Raw genomic sequence first — 19,774 nt, forward strand, 5'->3', positions numbered from 1 at the left:
ATTTTAGACATGTGCCATGTGAAATTTCACACCTTGCAACATTGGAGTACCTCTACAAGTTTTATAGTAGCTATCTTGTATAGCACATCTTGTCTTGGAACTTTGTGTTTGTCCACATGTGTTTTCTTTCAACGATGATTAAGTACGAGAAATGGGTAAACGCTAAACAAACAATACGAGCTTAATGTATTATATGTGTGCTTAACAACCAGACCCTATGGTAGTTTCATCTGCAGTAGGACAGTACAAAAAAACTTGTAGAAGTTTGATAATTGCATTTGACATGTGTTGCAATAGATAAAACTAAACAAGCACTAAAAATGTGTTTGTTGCAATTTGTGAATACTTTTCTGCAAGGGCATATAGAGGGGGGAGGGGGAATTTCAGGAAACCCCCAAAACTACTGATAAAAGTTTAATATTAAACTTGTCTCAGTAAGAGTGCAGTAAACCTAATTAGAGAGTGCAAATATAATATGCTACCTTTACGAATCAGTCTTTCACTGTGAGTGTCACTATCACTCACAGCAGCCAGAGGAGGGTGAAGCGCTGTTCGAAAATATTACGTTAATTGCATACCTCTGTTTAGAATTTCACGTGAGCCTTAATAGTTGCAATACAAAACTAGCAAACAATGGGATCACTGGGGATCATTAGATATTTATATCGTACTTCGTGATGTATTTTGTTTTGTAAAATCGCTTGGTTTTCAGTGCAAAACTGATGAAACACTTTTGCGTGTAGTACGCTTGCACTAACCAGGTATGTACACTCTTCAACAAGACAAGATGCCATACTTTGTTACACCATTTACATAATTTAGTTAATCGCAGATAACGAGCATTTTGCATAATTCATTTTAACGGCGCTTAAACCGCCTCCACCCTCCTCTGCACAGCAGCAATACAAGTTAAATGCACTTTAATTAGAGTATTGTTATAATCGATTGAGATTTTAATTTTACCATGGAAATGTCTTCTAACAAGTGATGGATGGCTTTTTCAAACAAAGAGAAGATGCATATAATAATTATAGTAGTGTACTATTAGTCTTATGGATTATTGTTGAGTACTGAGTTTAGTTTATTATTACACAAGCTGTATAGCTGTCCATATTCTTACTGAAGGAAACCCCATTATAAAAATCCTAGATTCACTTCTGTTCTGTAAACTTTTAAAATCTACAATACAGCGGTACAGTATCAAAACTTTGTCTCCGTTACTTATATTAGGAACTCTTCGTAGCAGTGGCATAGCCAGACTTTTTGCCATGATGGTAGGGCACTCACTGGGTGGGCAAGCCATTCAACTTTGTGCAACACACATACACATGTCCATCTGCATATGGACATCAATAGACATTTTAAAATGTGTTGTACATCACTACCTACGTATATACTCCACCTACACTAACTGCATGCAAAATAATAGCCTTACTAATTGTGACCGCTAGCTAGCTACTCTCTTATCACATGCATACAATGGTGTCTTAATACCAGATTAGCAGGGAATTTGAAAGCACGGAGTGTTTATAGGCCGCATCACGTGATGACTTTAAACCGGAGATAACCAAATCTACAAACAGGAAAAATGATTATGAGCAAGTACTCCATACCATCTGAACTATCAGACTAAGTCCCAGTATCCATACACACAGCTTGAACGGGTTCCCATGTTTCATAACATTTGACTTTTCATTATCAAGGTTTTCAACCTATAGTCCACACTTCACCACAAACATGAAGACACACTGTCCCTATCTGTATAGAAAAAAACTCTGTATTTAGTCCATTGTCACTATACTGACTGCGTTTTAATCATGTGATCCCATTTCTATTCATTGCTGTTATTAGCCATTAACACAATACCACAAGCAAATAGTAAAACCCCAGGGGAAAGCCTGGTTACTGCTAGCCAGCCAGAAAGAAAGCATTGGTGAAGTGGACACACAGTAAGTTGTGTTAGCTATTCTTGTTAAGTGATTGCTCATCAGTGATTCAGCCCACCTTCTTAATTACTCTGGGTAGTTGATGGTAGGGCAAAGTAACTTGATGGTAGGGCAAAGTAACTTGATGGTAGGGCAAAGTAACTTGATGGTAGGGCAAAGTAACTTGATGGTAGGGCAAAGTAACTTGATGGTAGGGTAACGTAACTTGATGGTAGGGCAAAGTAACTTGATGGTAGGGCAAAGTAACTTGATGGTAGGGCAAAGTAACTTGATGGTAGGGCAAAGTAACTTGATGCCAGGACAATGCCGTGGCTTGCCTGGGTCTGGCTACGCCACTGCTTGGTAGAAAGATTTTTTCTAATGGCCCCAGCTTTTTACGTTGTGACATTTTTCTACTGAAATCAGAGGATGTCACCCCTTTAATGTGAATTGGTGTTAATGTGTCCTCAATATACAGGCTATATAACTGATGTTGTTACCTCACTATAGTGGAGCCATATGAAGCAGTGGTAGGGAACAATACAGGACTACCAACAACTCCATAACTGATCACAATTGAAGTATCAGCTAACCCTGGTACCTGAATAATATAGCAAAAACACTCTAATTGATGTAGGCTGCATGTATACACTAATCCATAAACCAAAGCATCCACCATTTTCAGTTTAAAGAAATGTTGCAAACATTACTGAATGTGTAGACATTAGCTCAGACAAGCTGAACTATAATTTTAATTCAGTAATGTAAGGAAATTTTCAATACTACACTGATTTCTAAAAACTTATGAAAATCTTCTCTTTATCCTGTCAAGTCTAGCAAACTACTTCACTGTAATTTGGTGACATCAAAGAAATGAAGTCACACAATACCAAATGATGTCACATAACATAAGGTGGCATCACATGACCTTCTAAGACATTACCTGACACACAAGTTGATCAGAGTTTCAGTACACTTCTCACATGTCAGAGTATGACTACACTTGGATCATGTGACTAGAGTGGGCAGGAATGTCTAACTGACTTGGGGTCATTACAAAGCCACACCCCTTTCCTCTGGACAACACCTGATTGGTTAGATCTGCAATGACAACTGAAGCATCACATGATCATCACATGACATATCTTACCTAACTGGTTCCTTTTGTCTGTCATACTCTTGGGATTAGCTAGGTCGGAAGTTTGACTAAGTATTGTGCTCTTGCCAGCTCTTGTAGTTGGTGGGTCAGCAGGTATCACAGTTGGTACTACATGGACCACTAGACTAGTGGGTATGACAGTGTTGTTTGTCACTTTAAGGTATAGACGGTGAGGGGCCTAGCCCAGTGAATTGGTACTGCCAAAGTCTAGCAGGCACCTAATGTAGCACATGGTGAGGTAAAGTACATGTACAGTATATAACACACATGTCATGACATGTGATTCACACACACACAACACATGGTGAGGTAAAGTACATGTACAGTATATAACACACATGTCATGACATGTGATTCACACACACGCAACACATGGTGAGGTAAAGTACATGTACAGTATATAACACACATGTCATGACATGTGATTCACACACACACAACACATGGTGAGGTAAAGTACATGTACAGTATATAACACACATGTCATGACATGTGATTCACACACACACAACACATGGTGAGGTAAAGTACATGTACAGTATATAACACACATGTCATGACATGTGATTCACACACACGCAACACATGGTGAGGTAAAGTACATGTACAGTATATAACACACATGTCATGACATGTGATTCACACACACACAACACATGGTGAGGTAAAGTACATGTACAGTATATAACACACATGTCATGACATGTGATTCACACACACACAACATATACAAATACATGCAAAAATTTGGAATTTCAACTAGAGTAGGGACCACAGCACATCGATAAAGTGCTGAAATCAGTTGGAGTAGTCCATGATATTAAATCACAGTAAAACAATAAGAAGTGTTATATCCCTACTGTGCTCAAGATACCATAACAGAAATGCACAGTAGGGATATAACACTTCTGAATGTTTACTATCATGGACTACTCCAACTTGTTTAAGTACTTTTTATCGATGTGCTATGATTCCTATTCTAGTTGAAAATTCCAAATTTTTTCATGTACTTGTTTGTTAACTTTTTTTTGTAAATAGTTTTATTATGACTGGTGAACCCACGCATACCTTTTCTGAAATGGCGCCGCACACCCCAGCTATATCAATTATTGTCTGAAAAGTGAAGTATTAATTATGCTTCATTGTCAGCTATGTTCAACCTGTTACATGGCATTTCGAATCAAGAACTGTATGGAAAGCACCGCTACAATCCACGCATACCAAAAGAAATGGTGCCGCGCGCCCCAATTTTATTATTAATTATCGTCTGTTTGAAAAGCACATCTGCAATCAAAATAGCCACTATAAAAAATACAGACGATTTCTGTTTTGAAGGGAAGCTATCACGTGCTATTGCTAAATCAACACCTTTCCCTGTCAGCAAAGATGAATGGGACACAAAGGAGGACACTGGTAAGTCCATGAAGAATGCGTTGTACATACTGTGGTATGCTAAAAGGCACCTGTTGGGCTGAAGCAACGTCGAACAGTAAACAAATCAAGCCCGTGGCCTTAGCCGTTATCGAGTTACGCTTGTATGAAGGCATCAGCCAGTCAGTACTCAGTCAGGCAGTAGAAAATTCCGTCAAATAAAAAAAAATTAAAATTCCGTAGCAACTTGTTGAAAGTGTTTTGGGTCAATTTGAAATCTTGTTTGGGCTTAGTTTTACCTAACCAATACTGCCTCATCATCGTCAGGGAAAATTGAGGCTGGTTTTGGGGTGATGTTATTTCATGGGCCATGCCTACTCCTTTGTGGTACCTACCATACAGTTACTATCGTACTGTATGATAAATGCAAAAAGGAAAGCAAAATCCTTCAAAAAGTCTTTGGCTCTCACCTATAATGCAGTCATGCCTACCCAGTGAACCAGCACTGGGACACCTGCATGCTACTCAGGTGCCAGTCAGTGCAGTGTGTTATAAAACATACACCACAGAATCCCACTGACACACTAGTGTAGTTTTGTTGGCCTCCATAAAAATTACAGGAAAAGTTGTACACTTTTTGAAAGCCATTTTCTAGTGGTCCATTTGAAAAATGGTAAACTTCAATAGACTCAGCATATAGTTTACATCGGGTGATCCATTATATCATGTGATATGGTTGTACAATCACACATGGTGGTCAAGGACATTCTAATAAAGTGCTGAGGTGTTTGTAATTTTGTAACAGGAAGGAAGACAGGAATGACAGGATGACAGACAGACAGGATGTTATTGTAAATAAAAAAAAGAAACTCATACGTAGATGTACATGCTATGATATGAGATACGATAGATGATTCATTTCAAACATGTACCATGAACAAAGTAAACAAGTTAGTTGTTCAAGTTTAATTAACCATTGATGTTATAGCTGGGTGGGATGTTCCCCAATTGACATTACACATGCACACACAAAGCAAAGCCTCCAGTGGTCATGTGAAACACAACTATTGCTGTCCAGTGAGCTAGCACAAGGATGCCTGTGCACCACTCAGGCACTCAAGTCTAGTGCAGGCAAATCCCAGGACTAGTAACCCACAGGAGGACAGTGCAGGTCTAATGGAGAAAAGTCGCAGAACCCAAAGTTCCACAATGACCTCAGCACTGGTAAGTGAGACAAGGACAGTTGGGCATTTGCTTCCCCAGGTACCCATTAATCTTACAGCGGAGTGGGCTACTTTCCCAGATGACATCAGGTACCCATTAATGTTACAGCTCAGTGGGCTACTTCCCCAGTTGACATCAGGCCACCAGGTCCCCATTTAACAGCTGGGTAAACTGGAGCAATGTGAATAAAATTTCTTGCTCAAAGAAACAACAAAGTGGTATAACCGGGATTTGAACCTGGGATTATTGATCACCAGCCCAATGCCCTAACCACTTGGCCTTGCTGCCTCACGACATCACACTCATATACTCACTCTCACACTACACACACGGGCTTGAAATAACATTCGACAATCAGCCAATTTTTAGTCAATATTGTGCAATGACTGGTTAATTTTATTGTTGTCCAGACATTGTGGTTGGATAATTCATACACCACTGCTGGAGGGAGAGCAGCCTTACAAAGGCAGTAATATTTAATTAAGCTGTTTGTTTATGGCTTGTGGCCACAAGTTTTACCTCAAGCCAAAACAGTGATGTTTGGAACACCAGCCTACTCAGCTTATGAATGTGAAAAATTTATTTAAAACCATGTTATCCAGTGTTACCTTTGACTTGTGGGATGCATGAAGTTTTATTTAATAGCTAGAAGACTGTTGCAGTGGACTAGGAACAGTGTGTTACATTACTTTATGACATCGTTACATTAATTTTGGCATAACTACATGTTTAGTACTGAAAACTTAACACAGGGTACCAGAATATTTTTATGTTTTGACAGGACAAAATCTGTGTTGTACTAACAGTTTGACAGTACATTCAAAAAAATTACCGGAAGCCCTGCACACACACACACACGCATGCACGCACACACACTCACATACATACACAAAAAGCAAAGTTTCAGCTACCGCTAGCAGTCACACCCACGCAGTGAACCAGCACTGGGACACCTGTGTGCTACTAAGGTGCTTTGAGTGAGTGCTGGAAAATTTTCCTGGGGCGGGACTACTAACCCGCAGGAGGCTGTACCATGTCTCACAGATGAAGGTGTGGGCAAGTTTGTGCATTGGTTATCAGAGAAGCTGAAACTCTACAAGTTTTGCATGATGCAGGTTGGGATAGTTAGTAAAAAATCAGATTACAATTACTTGTGAAGGGAAGAGTGGCTAAAGATTGATGTACTCTAATGGAACAGTCACAGCATGCATGAAATATCCTAATAGAACATTCAAGGATGCACTAGACACTAGAGGTGTACCGATAATCGGATTGGCTACAATATCGGCCACCGATATAGCATTTTTTTTACCAATATTGGTATTGGTACAGAACAGTAGGAGGACCGATATCACTACCGATATTTATACAGTAGCAATAGTTTGTACATAAATGGATTATGCACTGGTTTTCTACGTTATTCATGTGGCTCTGGCTTATTGTTCACTCTGCAACAAGTACTACGCTATGAGAAGCCATATAATTACATGCGATTCTAGTGTTTGTTGCTGGAAAGCTTATCACAGTCTTTACAAATGAAGCAGTTATCGAGTATACCTTTGTAATAAAAGAAGGATCACAGGATAACCAAGGAAACTTGCTGTACCGGGGTTTTCAAGTCCGTTGTCCTATTATAATTGCGCATGCACTAAAAACCTACTAATCGAAGGGCCATTCGCTGGTGATAAAGGAGTCACAACAACACAGTGAGTAATAGTTTTACCACATTTACAATCATCCATCATAATAGGGCACACACAGTTACCTGATCTCACTTGAATCTGCCATTTCTTTCGCACTGCTAAGCGCATGCGCCAAAATACATAGGACAACGGACTTGAAAACCCCGGTACCAGCTTTCTCACAAGCCATTAGAATGCAGAGTAATGCAGAAATATCCATTTAAGGCTTCATGGGAGTATACATAAAAATGTTTGTAGGTGTCTAATTGTCTGGATTGCACAATAGAAACCCAAGCCACCATCACCACAGGCAATGAGTACATGCACATGTTGTTGTAGGGTAGGTAAATGTACACTTTCGTTTGCTTAAAATATTAATGCAAATATCGGATTGACTATCGGTTATCGGCTTCTTTTGGTTACATCCATATCGGATATCGGTACATGCCAAAAACCCATATCGGTACACCTCTACTAGACACTCTAACAGGCAGTGAAGATACAGTTTTCTAAGAGCATATTTGAGGCATAATGGGACACAATTGGGCATAATTGGAGCATAATAAGGGAATTTTACAAGAGCATTGCTCAAAAGCATTATAGGTAATTTCAAATGCATAATAAGCTCAGGCCTACTGGGTGGGTTGCTTCCTCAGTTGACACCAGGTCCCCATTTAAACAGCTGGTTAGACTGGAGCAATGTGAGTAAAGTTTGTTGATCAATAAAACAACAGTAACACCAATTTGGCATAACCAGGAAACCTTTTAATTACCAGGCTGATGTCCTAAACTTGGCTATGTTGCCTTACGCACTACAGACAGAGAGACAGAGAAACACACAAACACATGCATACCAAGAAAAGATATCTGTCATTACTATAGTCATGACAAGTGCTAGACACCCACACATATACTGTATAAGCATCAATTTGGCGAGCAGAATATTTGGCGTTGCCTGTGAATACATTATTGTAGCTATCCCACATTGCTTTTCATCTGCAAAGAAGTATATAGACACTCAATTACCATGTTGCCAACATAGCTACTGGTCTGCATACTGGAGACTCTTGTGCGAAATGGAGGGTGCCAGGTGTAATGATAGCAGCCTTCCAAAGAAACAAAGTGATTGGGCGCATTCTCTGTGAAAGTTAGCTAGATCTCTGCTGTTTCAACCTACAATATTACAGACAATCTTAGAATTCTATGATTAAGCACAGGGTGGATTTACATCTGACTCAATCTGAGGCTCTGAAAGCAAAAATTTAGTGCAGACTGAGCCTCCCATAAAGCTCCTCTTGTCCACAGCGGTCAGCAGTGGTTGGGACCAGCCACCACTCAAATAAAATACCCACCACTACCAATCACAGATTTACCTCTAATTCATACAAGTTAAGGCCCCACACATTTTGTACTATATCTTCTGGACTTGACCTCATATCTTGTAGCCACCACTCTTTTAAACCATTACACATTCCTGCACTTGGTCGCACTTCTCTTTTGAAAACCTATAATGTCACCATACTTGACAAGTTTGCTAGATAAAGTGCTTGCTTCTTCATGCCTGACATACATACATGTGCTTCAATTGGTTAAAATATTACAAACACTGATAAAATAATTCAATGACAGTAAGATTTTAATTTGGCGGTAATGTAAGAATTTACCAAATCACCAATGTTAATTCCACGTCAAAATTTCTGCTCATACAGTATACAACACAGGTGCTGGAAACAGGAAAAGTATGTAGAGCTGCACCACGCCCCACAACAAATAGTGTGGTTACTGTAACAGTATGTATAACATTGAGTAATACAGTCTTTGTAAATATCTACACTTGCAATGAAGCCTTAGTAATTATTAACACTTGTGACTTGTTGATGCACACACAATAGAGCTATGTTTTATAAGAGAGACTATTATTTTTGTATCAGTTGTTGAATTTCTTGTATTGAGAGTAGTTCAATATCGTCCTCGTGACAGTGGCATAGTCGGCAGGATCAGCAACTTGACAACGCCGGACGAGACAGGGAGTCTGAGTGCTGACTGAACTATGCATAGCAGAACTGGCAAACGTTTCAACTGTGGTACCGTGGTTTAGTTTCATTTAATGGTACCCGGAAAGGTAGACAGTGTGATATTCAGTGCTGTTATTATCTTAGCAATTTGTTTAGCTCAGTACAGCGAAGAAGATGACTGATGGAGAGGGGGCATCACGCATTCAGCCTACGCGGCCATTGGTATTGCCAGACATGTTTACTGGAGATGATAATTTTGATCACTGGATCAGTCATTTTGAAAGTGTATCAACTGTGAATAAATGGACCGACGATGATAAACTACTTTGGTTGCGAGTTAGGCTCACAGGAAGGCACAGTGGCACTTGGTCAACTGTTTCACGAGAACCAAGATCTTACACAACTGTTAAAAAGGCGCTACAAGAAAGATTTGAACTGGAAAGTAAGCGCATGCTCTATAAAGCTGAATTTGAAACTCGGAGGAAGAAGAGTGCTGAAACGTGGGCAGATTTTGGAGATGACTTATGTCGATTAACTGACAAGGCCTTTCCCACTGTACAACTGGAAGCACACAAGCAGCTGGCCCTTAGCCGTTACCTAGACCAGTTAGATCCTCCACAGATATCGTTCGCTGTGAAGCAACGTCGCCCCAAGAACCTGCCAGAGGCTTTGAGTTCAACCATTGAATTAGAGTCATACCTGCCAAAACATCAACCTGTGCGTGCTGTGAATGAGACTGCATTCGAACCAGCTACAACCCTGACACCGCGAGTGATTCCTGTTCAAGCTGTAAGTGAACATTCGCTACTGCAAACCTGCTAGATCATATTGAGAAGCTGGAGATAACACGACTGCAGCATGAAACACAGATGCTGCAGCCAAGTACACAGCAGAGGCCACTGAGACAACCTAGACAACAACGTGGTGTACCAAGAGAGATTACGTACTACCGATGTGGAATGCCAGGCCACTATGCTCGAGGATGTGCAGCTGGGAGGAGCTACATCCAGCAAAAGGAGCGAAACCTGGAGCCCAAAACTGAACAGCCCTTGAATCATAGTGCTCAATCTTTTTCAACTAACAAATCAACTATCTATCCCTAAACCAGCTTCATCACTTGACAAGAAATTCAATGTTGTTGTTTATGGCCTAAAGGAATCACCAGCAAACACTAGTAAGCACGACCAGACGAAGCATGACCTTGACTGTTTGATGAAAGTTTTCTCTGACCTCAAGCTATCTATTACACCTGAATCAATGAAGGACTTCCACAGACTCGGAAAATATGATCAAAACAATACTCGCCCCCGCCCCATTCTTGTCAAATTCCTGAGAGCTTTTGAAGCTACCCTTGTTCTATCATGTAAAAGTTCTTTGTCATCTGGTATAGCAATCAAACCTGATATGTCAGCTGAGGAGCGTAAAATCGAAAGTATCCTACAGTAACTAAAAGAGAGACGAAGCCTCATTGATAGTGGCACCGAGAGCAAGCACATCAAAATTCGTGGGAATGGTCTGTACATCAATCATAAGCTCTATGCAGCAGTGCAAAACTCTCAACTCTGCTTACTATCTGCAAGCCTCCAACCTGTGACCAATGTTTCAAACACTGCCACATCCAATGCCCCAAATGCTTCCACCAACTCCTCAGTCTCCACTCCATCCCCTATGGAAGAGTCAAATTGACTAGACTTCAGTGCCTGTTTGTGGAACGCACTGTAGTCTAGTAAACAAGTTAACTAATCTGTCAAGCTTTGTCCTCTCGCATGATTTTCAAATTATTGCAATCACCGAAACCTGGTTGTCAAATTTTATCTACGACAATGAAATTTTACCCCCTTCCTTCTCAATCTACCGTCATGATCGTAAAACCAGAGGTGGAGGTATACTGATAGCAATTAAACAGACGATCCCCAGTAGAATTATTAGCATCCCTATGAAGTTGAAGCCCTTACTGTCCAGCTAATGTTGTATGAACCTATTAACCTGTGTCTTATTTATAACCCACCTAACTGCTCTGAAGTATACAAGCAGGATCTCTTGTCCTATTTAGAGACTACAATGCAATCCTTAGTAAAGACCTATATACTTGGTGACTTCAACTCCCCAGACATTGATTGGGCCACTCTGTCTAGTAACTGCAATTTTTCTTCAAGCTTATGTGATCTTTCATTCCAATATGATTTCTCTCAAGTTATTGACAGTCCAACCCATATTCATGGCAATACCCTTGACTTAATCTTCACTAATTCACCCGACTCAGTCACAGACATTGTTATATCTAATGATCTAAATCCGGTAACAAAGTCTGACCATTACTTAATCAGCTTCAAACTCCAGCTATCAACTACCCAGCACAGTATCACCTCTGAACCAATCTACATTTTTGACTACAATAAGGGAGACTACGATGGCCTGACTAACTTTCTGTGCAATATTGATTTTTCTAATTGTTTCCAGTCTAACAATGTTGAATTTATCTGGTCATATATAAAATCCTCCTTATGCGATGCCATGGCAAAATTTATTCCAAAGATCAAGCTCAATTCTACTCATCAGCCCAAATATTTCACTCCAGCAATCAGACATCAGATTAACTGTATCAGGTCTCTTAAACGAAGACTTCGCAGATCTCCCTCCTCCAGTATCAGGAATCGTTTACACACTGCTGAACACTCACTGTCTGATGAAATCCATAAAGCTAGGTCAGAGTTTGAAAGAAAGTTAATAATTAACTTTGCACCAAATAATAACTCCATGGTCTACAAATATATAAGAAGTGTCAAAAAATCCAGCTCTATACCATCCTCTGTCCTTTACAACGGTACTCCTGCCACTGACAGTGCTGATAAAGCCTCTCTTTTTTATGAATATTTCTTCTCTGTGTTTACCTCCTCAGACTTCGTACTCCCACCCTACCCTGACAAAATTGACCCATCTGTCAGATGTCATTTAGTATCAATCCAAATATCTGAACAGCAAGTATATGAAGCACTCGTCTCACTCCATACTGACAAGGCCACTGGTATTGATGGTATTGGCCCAAGGATCCTCAAACAATATGCTAACATTCTTGCTAAGCCATTGCACCATTTGTTTACAATCAGTTTAAATAGTTGCTCCATACCTTATGAATGGCGCATACACACGATTGTTCCTGTACATAAATCTGGTGACAAGACTCAAGTTACTAACTATCGTCCAATTTCTCTACTCTGTATAACATCTAATGTATTAGAACAACTAGTTTACAACAAAACCATTTCTTACATTTCAAGTTTTCTCTCACCTCAGCAGTTTGGCTTCTTAAAAAATCGATCAACAGTGCAACAGTTGCTTCTCATGTTGAACACCATACATAGTACTAATGACCAAACTGATGTAGTCTATCTTGACTTCAAAAAGGGTTTTGACAGTGTCCCCCACAAGGAACTGTTAAACTTCGATCACTTGGAATTTCTGGCAAGCTTTGGTCATGGTTTGAATCATACCTACTTAATCGTTATCAGTGTGTGAAGATTAACAACTCTTTGTCTCACCTTCTCCCAGTTCTATCCAGAATCCCACAGGGAAGTATACTTGGCCCACTTCTATTTCTCACATATGTTAATGATATTCCGGACATCATTAAATTTTGTCTATTGTTTCTATTTGCAGATGACACCAAATGCATCAAAACTATCTCCTCACCACTAGATTCACTTAAACTTCAAGAAGACTCAAATAATTTAAACTTTTGGAGTACCCACTGGAATCTTCTATTCGGTCTATCAAAAATCTTTCTGCTATCTTTTAAAAGGAAATCTCCAACATCTTACAATATCGGCACCTCCCAGATTTCTTGTGTTGATACATACAAAGATCTAGGAATTATGTTATCAAGCGACCTGTCATGGGATGCTCACTATAACCACATTATCTCCAAATCATATCAGGTACTTGGACTTCTAAAAAGATCTTTCTCCCTACAAAATTATGTCCAAGCCAAATCTCGACTATATACCTCTCTTGTTAGATCCCAGTTTTTCTACTGCTCGGTCATCTGGAAACCCCACCTAATTAAGCACATTCAGCAACTCGAACGTGTTCAGAGGTGTGCAACTAAATACATTCTAAATGATTACTCTTAGCTACTGACTACAAGTCTCGTCTTATTAATCTCCATATGCTACCCCTGATATACATTCTTGATGTAAATGATGTGATGTTCTTTCTTAAAAATCTCCACAACCCCCCACAATGGATTTGACATCAATAATTTCATTAAATTTGCAACTGGTCACACACACACACACGTCTAGCTTCTGGAAACAAGCTACTCCAAACAAGATCACCTGACAATTCCACTAGTAACTTTTATTTTAACCGGCTTCCTCGCATCTGGAATGCCCTTCCCATTATCAACTACCAGGACAACCCACTCAAGATAAAGGCAAAACTTTTAGATTATCTGTGGAATCATTTCACTGCCAATTTCACCTCCAACAACACCTGCTCTTTTTCATTTCTATGTCCATGCTCAAAGTGTTCAAAGATCCCTCACCAACCTAACTTCAACTCCCTTTAACTGTTAATCCCCCCCACCCCCCTTTTAAGTAATCTAGTAAGTAAACTTTGTAGCTAATCACTACTACAATTTAGCTTCCAGCCACTGACACAGGATGTCAGTGGACCATCAGTGTGCTACCATATGTCCCGATTCTATCATACCAACATCTGCAACTTGTATGTATGTATGTATATGTACACTGTAAAGTTCATTATTATTATTATTATTATTAATAGGACCGCGTCACATACAACCAAGTACATACAACCAACGTGACAGCCCCCTGGTGAGGCTATTAGGTGGTGAAGGCACGATCCCCAAATCAACTCAATATGTCAAAGTAGTGACAGATACAACACAATAGTGGCATCATAACTAAAGGCCACCAGTAGCTAAAGTGCTAGTACATCATCGGTGTGGTAATGGCACAGTGATGTGTACACAGTATATGCATACAAAACCTACAGGAGATGCACAATACTGTAGGAGTATACAAGCCAGGTGAACCAGATAAAGGAAGACAGCCAAGCCAGCCAGAGCCTAGTAAGCTAGGTAAAGGCAAAATGTACAATAATACAAGAAAACATTTAAAACATACCACACTCTTACAAAACATTAGTACAAACAGACAACCAAACCAACCAGAGCCTAGCAAGCCAGAAAAAATATAGTAAAATACAAGACATATGTACATTACAATACAAACAAACATACCTGTCCTTGTGCAGCTGGCATGTCAAACCTATTCATCAGGTGTCCTGCAGCCATAGATACGGAGTGCATCGACTGGCAGCTGGCATGGCGACTTGAGACTTAGTGTGCCAGCTGGTAACACTTTCAAGCACAATTGAACAGTAGTTTGCTTGTCTAAATAGCCATTTGAATCTGCTCGATTAGTAGTGGGTATATCACGTGCTGTTTTGATCGGCATTAAATAGAAATGTCGTACGTTTCTATCACCTCCATGGAAACATTCACCCATTATACGATTATCTCTTCATACAACATGGATTCTATTCCTGGTGAGTGCGAAGCCTTAGGCCTTGTAGTTTTCTCAAACATTATTTATTTATTAATTTATTTCATTCATTATAATGATGTAATTTTAACCGCATTTCGTATTATTCTTACTACTTGGTTGTATAATAACAATGTTTCTAGTTATTCATTGCCATGCTGCATGAATGATGTTCCAGTATCCTTCCTGGTAGACACTGGAGCAGGAGTGTCCCTCCTACAAGGCACTGTTTGGGATAAGATAAAACCTCAAAACCATAAGCTAAAGACTGTAACTGTACATTGACTGGTTGGGGTGGATAGCATACCAATCAGTGTTAGAGGTTTTGCTGTGATACAATTTTCAATTAATGTTATCAAGTTCAAACATGAGTTTGTGATAGCAGACCACATAACAACTGAAGCCATACTAGGGTTAGATTTTTTGGAAAGTAACAAATGTGTACTGGATCTTGCTAATGAGAAGATGTACATCCAAAATAAACTGGTACCCTTGCAACCCCTGCAAACATACAATGAATCACAATGTCTGAAAGTCACAGTGCCACCATGTAGTGAAATGGAACTGATGGCCCATGTTGACACAATGCAGCAAGGTACTTGGCTAGTTGAAGGTACCAATAGCCCTGTATTAGTTGCTAGAGCTATAGTTGTGCCTCGTCAATGTAACATGGTAGTGAGGGTAGTGAACACACAATTAACACCAGTGAAACTCTACAAGAATATGAAAATTGCTAATGCTGAGCCTGTTGAGGAGCACAGTATTTGTGAAATCTCAAATGGGAAAAATGATCAAGAAGTGAAAAGTGATCAAGAAGTGAAAAGTGATCAAGAAGTGAAAAGTGATGAACCATTTCAAATGACTTTGACAAAGCCCCTACCTGATGATGTAACACCAGATCAAAAAGAGAAATTCCTTGTACTGATGGCACATTACTCTGACATCTTGGCAGACAGTCCAAACAAACTAGGTTACACAGGAATATTAAAGCATAGTATTGACACTGGTATGCCACACCCATCCGTCAGCAAGCCAGGAGAGTACCTATTCCTCGCAGAGAAACTGTGCACAATTTACTGCAGGACATGTTATCTAAAAATATTATATCACCATCACAGATCCCTTGGGCTTCACCAATTGTGTTAGTGGCAAAGAAAGATGGATCAACAAGGTTTTGTGTAGATTATGGAAGGCTTAATGCAGTCACCCGCAAAGATGCCTACCCCCTCTCCAGGATTGATGACAGTTTGGACACCTTAACAGGCTCCAGGTGATTTTCAACACTTGACATGAGGAATGGTTATTGGCAAGTGGAAGTGGCCCCAGAACACCGAACAAAGACAGCATTTTGTACACAGGAAGGACTCTTTGAGTTTAATGTTATGCCGTTCGGACTATGTAATGCGCCTGCCACTTTTCAACGGCTAATGGACTGAGTGCTAGCAGGGCTTCAATGGTCAGCTTGTTTAGTTTATATTGATGACATCATCATAATGGGTAAAACATTCAATGATCATATGAGAAACCTACAAGCTGTATTTGAAAGGCTGAGGCAAGCTGGCCTGAAGCTACACCTTGGGAAATGTCAGTTCTTACAACAGGAAGTTTACTTCCTTGATCATGTTGTCTATGGACTTCTACCTGATCCTCAAGACATCTAAGGTAAAAGAATGGCCAACTCCATGTACAGTACAAGAGGTACAACAATTTCTTGGATTAGCAAACTACTGCCGTCGATTTATTCACAATTTTGCTACAATTGCTAAGGCACTCAACCAACTTACAGAGATGCATACTAAATTTCAATGGAATGAAGAGTGCCAAAATGCATTTATTGACTTGAAGACTTGTCTTACCTCAGCCACAATTCTAGCTCTACCTGACTGGTCAAGCCCCTTTGTGTTAGATACTGATGTCAGCGATACTGGTATTGGAGCTGTGCTATCCCAGATTCATCAGGATGGCAGTGAACATGTTATTGCCTATGCCAACCGCACCTTGAACAAGGCAGAGCGTAACTATTGTGTGACCCGCAGGGAACTACTAGCAGTTGTCACCTTTATGAAACATTTCCGTCAGTACCTTGTTGGTCACAACTTTACAGTGCGAACTGATCATGGAGCACTAGCATGGCTTCAAAACTTTAGATCTTCTGAGGGGCAAATGGCCAGATGGCTTGAGACTTTACAGGGTTATCACTTTAATATCATTCATTGACCAGGGAGGAAGCATAATAATGCAGATGCATTGTGACGGTTACTATGTAACCAGTGTGGAAGAGAGTCACACTTGGACAAACCTGAAGAGCAAATTGCTGCAATATCAACCTCCAATTGTACAGGTGGTTACTCAGCCCAGAATATTAGAGATTTTCGGCTTAATGATCCCTGCATTGGTGAACTGCTACTTGCACGTGAGAGGAGCCAGAAACCTACACAAGATCAGACCAGAGGTAAAGACCTAGAGTACTGTAGATTATTATAGCAGTGGGAGCAGTTAACTGTTAGAAATGACATCTTATGGAGACAGTTTGTTCACTCTAGTCGTGATGAGGGATGGTTGCAATTGGTGGTACCACATAATTTAAGAGATGAAATTCTGCAGGAAACTCATGAAGGAATAAGTGGTGGCCATCTGGGTCAAGAGAAGACTTTACACCAGTTAAAGGAGAGATCCTATTGGCCTGGCCATTACAATGATGTATGCAATTGGTGCCTGACTTGTAAAGATTGTGCAACCAGGAAGACCCCTACACCAGCACGAAGAGCACCCATGGGAACAATTAAGGCAGGCTACCCTACACAAGTTATGGCAGTGGATTTGATAGGACCATTGCCAGAGAGTCCAAGTGGTAATTCATGCATTCTGGTAGTGGGTGACTATTTTACCAAATGGATGGAAGCTCTCCCAGTCCCTAATCAAGAGGCTGTTACTGTTGCAGAGAAGTTAGTAGACGAGGTTTTTCTTCGATACTCTATCTCAGAGCAGATACATTCAGATCAAGGTGCACAATTCGAATCTCAGCTGATGGGAGAAGTATGCAAACTGTTACACATTAACAAAACAAGCTTTACCACCCTCAATGCGATGGACTAGTTGAGTGATTTAATAGAACGTTGCTTAACATGTTGGCTATTTGTGCAAGTGATCACCCATTTGATTGGGAAAAGCATATTCGTAAGATGTGTATGGCTTATAATATTAGTGTTCAGTCGTCCACTGGCTATACCCCATTTCACCTTATGTTTGGTTGGCAAGCCAGACTACCTTTAGACATTATGTATGGGACAGAACATCATGCAGCTCAATCTCCATCTGAATATGCCAATACACTGAAGGAAAGACTAACAACAGCATTTGCTTTAGTGAGAGAAATGATTGGCAACAAATAATCAATGCCAAAAAGAATTTTATAACCAGAAAATACATGGGAAACCATATGAGTGAGGCACTCTTGTTTGGCTACATTCCCCATTCACAGGCAGAGGAGCATCACGTAAGCTTTACCATCCATGGACTGGACCATACAAGATAGTCAAACAACTATCAGAAGCCACCTATCGCATTCACAAACTCAATGGAAGAAAACAACATAAAGTAGTCCATTTTGATCGCCTTAAGCCTTGCCCAGCTAACATGAGATTTTACTCTACAACAACAACAGACAATCCTGTATCAACAGACAGTCTGTCAACAGACAAACACAACGTCACCCAGTCTTACACACCTGCCATTGGTGAACACCTTGACTTATTGGAAGAGGATGACAATTGGGAACACTCCGGGCCAGCAATGCCCTTAACAGCTGCAGCCCCCAGTATTCGATACCCTTCTAGTGATCGAAAGCCCCCATCATGTTATGACAGCTGTATTTGCCATAAGGCAAGACAGAATGTCTTCTAGAGAAAGGGGGATAGTGTAACAGTATGTATGACATTGAGTAATACAGTCTTTGTAAACATCCACACTTGCAATGAAGCCTTTGTAATTATTAACACTTGTGACTTGTTGATGCACACACAATAGGGCTATGTTTTATAAGAGACTCTATTATTTTTGTATGAGTTGTTCAATTTCTTGTATTGAGAGTAGTTCAATATCGTCCTGGGGCGTAGCTAGCCAGACGGTGGTGGGGGGGCAGGCATCCCCCACAAAACACTCGACATTGTTCATAATTGCACAAAAGGCTAATGACCCAATGATGGGCTAGCCAACATACGGTGTTGTGTTATTACAGCTTATGCAACTAGCTACATAACTACTTCATTACTGATTGCTACAAGTTATCACTTATCAATGGAAGTATTTTCGTCGAGCATCATCGCACATGCCACAACTGTACTCCAACAAATTCGCCCACAATCCAGCAGAACTATATTGTGAATATTTTAGTACAAATACAATGTGTCACAGTTACTTACGTCAGCTACAGTCTGTGCTGCAGTCCTAGCACACTGGCATAGTATGACGAGCTCACTCACTCCAGCCGGCGAAATTCAAACGCCATGTATTGGCACAAAATCCCAACTCTACACCTTTCCTGTTAAACTTATGACGGATCATCTGACTGACAAAGTGAAAAATTAAACTGGCATGCTACTACACTGTACGAAGATCCAGTGTGATTAACTTGTGAAAATAAAATTGGTACATTTAACACTTATCACCTCGTAGGTTTGTAGCATCATTGCATATCACTTGTCACTTCTGAGTTGCGACTCTTGCGAAGTAACTTTGAGCGGGTCTTCTGTCTTTTTACGTTCGAAAAATGCACTATCACGTGAGTAGTGTAGGCTATATATAGAATTGTGTCTAATAATTTTGTTCTGTG

The 19,774-nt window shown here is 40.1% G+C and overlaps 2 protein-coding genes and 1 long non-coding RNA gene across 18 annotated transcripts in view; 1 reads left to right on the forward strand and 2 right to left on the reverse strand.

The window, feature by feature from the left end:
• The window catches only part of LOC136246413 (uncharacterized), a 339,040-nt gene that overhangs the window by 313,122 nt on the left and 6,144 nt on the right, over window positions 1-19,774 (reverse strand). For 12 of the 15 annotated variants that reach the window (XM_066037826.1, XM_066037828.1, XM_066037824.1 and 9 more), the window contains 2 exons: window positions 3,076-3,302; window positions 2,869-3,026 (listed from right to left, as the gene is read on the reverse strand). The gene's annotated coding sequence lies outside the window, so the exon portion shown is untranslated. The remainder of the gene's footprint in view (window positions 1-2,868; window positions 3,027-3,075; window positions 3,303-19,774) is intronic. The other 3 variants (XM_066037830.1, XM_066037823.1, XM_066037822.1) reach the window with 1 other exon arrangement.
• LOC136246420 (uncharacterized) overlaps window positions 1-19,774 on the forward strand; it is a 423,931-nt gene that overhangs the window by 275,143 nt on the left and 129,014 nt on the right. The gene's annotated exons all lie outside the window — the stretch shown is intronic.
• The window catches only part of LOC136246415 (uncharacterized), a 94,041-nt gene that overhangs the window by 1,004 nt on the left and 73,263 nt on the right, over window positions 1-19,774 (reverse strand). The gene's annotated exons all lie outside the window — the stretch shown is intronic.

Source organism: Dysidea avara, chromosome 2 (assembly GCF_963678975.1).
Source record: "Dysidea avara chromosome 2, odDysAvar1.4, whole genome shotgun sequence".
Lineage (NCBI taxonomy): Eukaryota > Metazoa > Porifera > Demospongiae > Dictyoceratida > Dysideidae > Dysidea > Dysidea avara.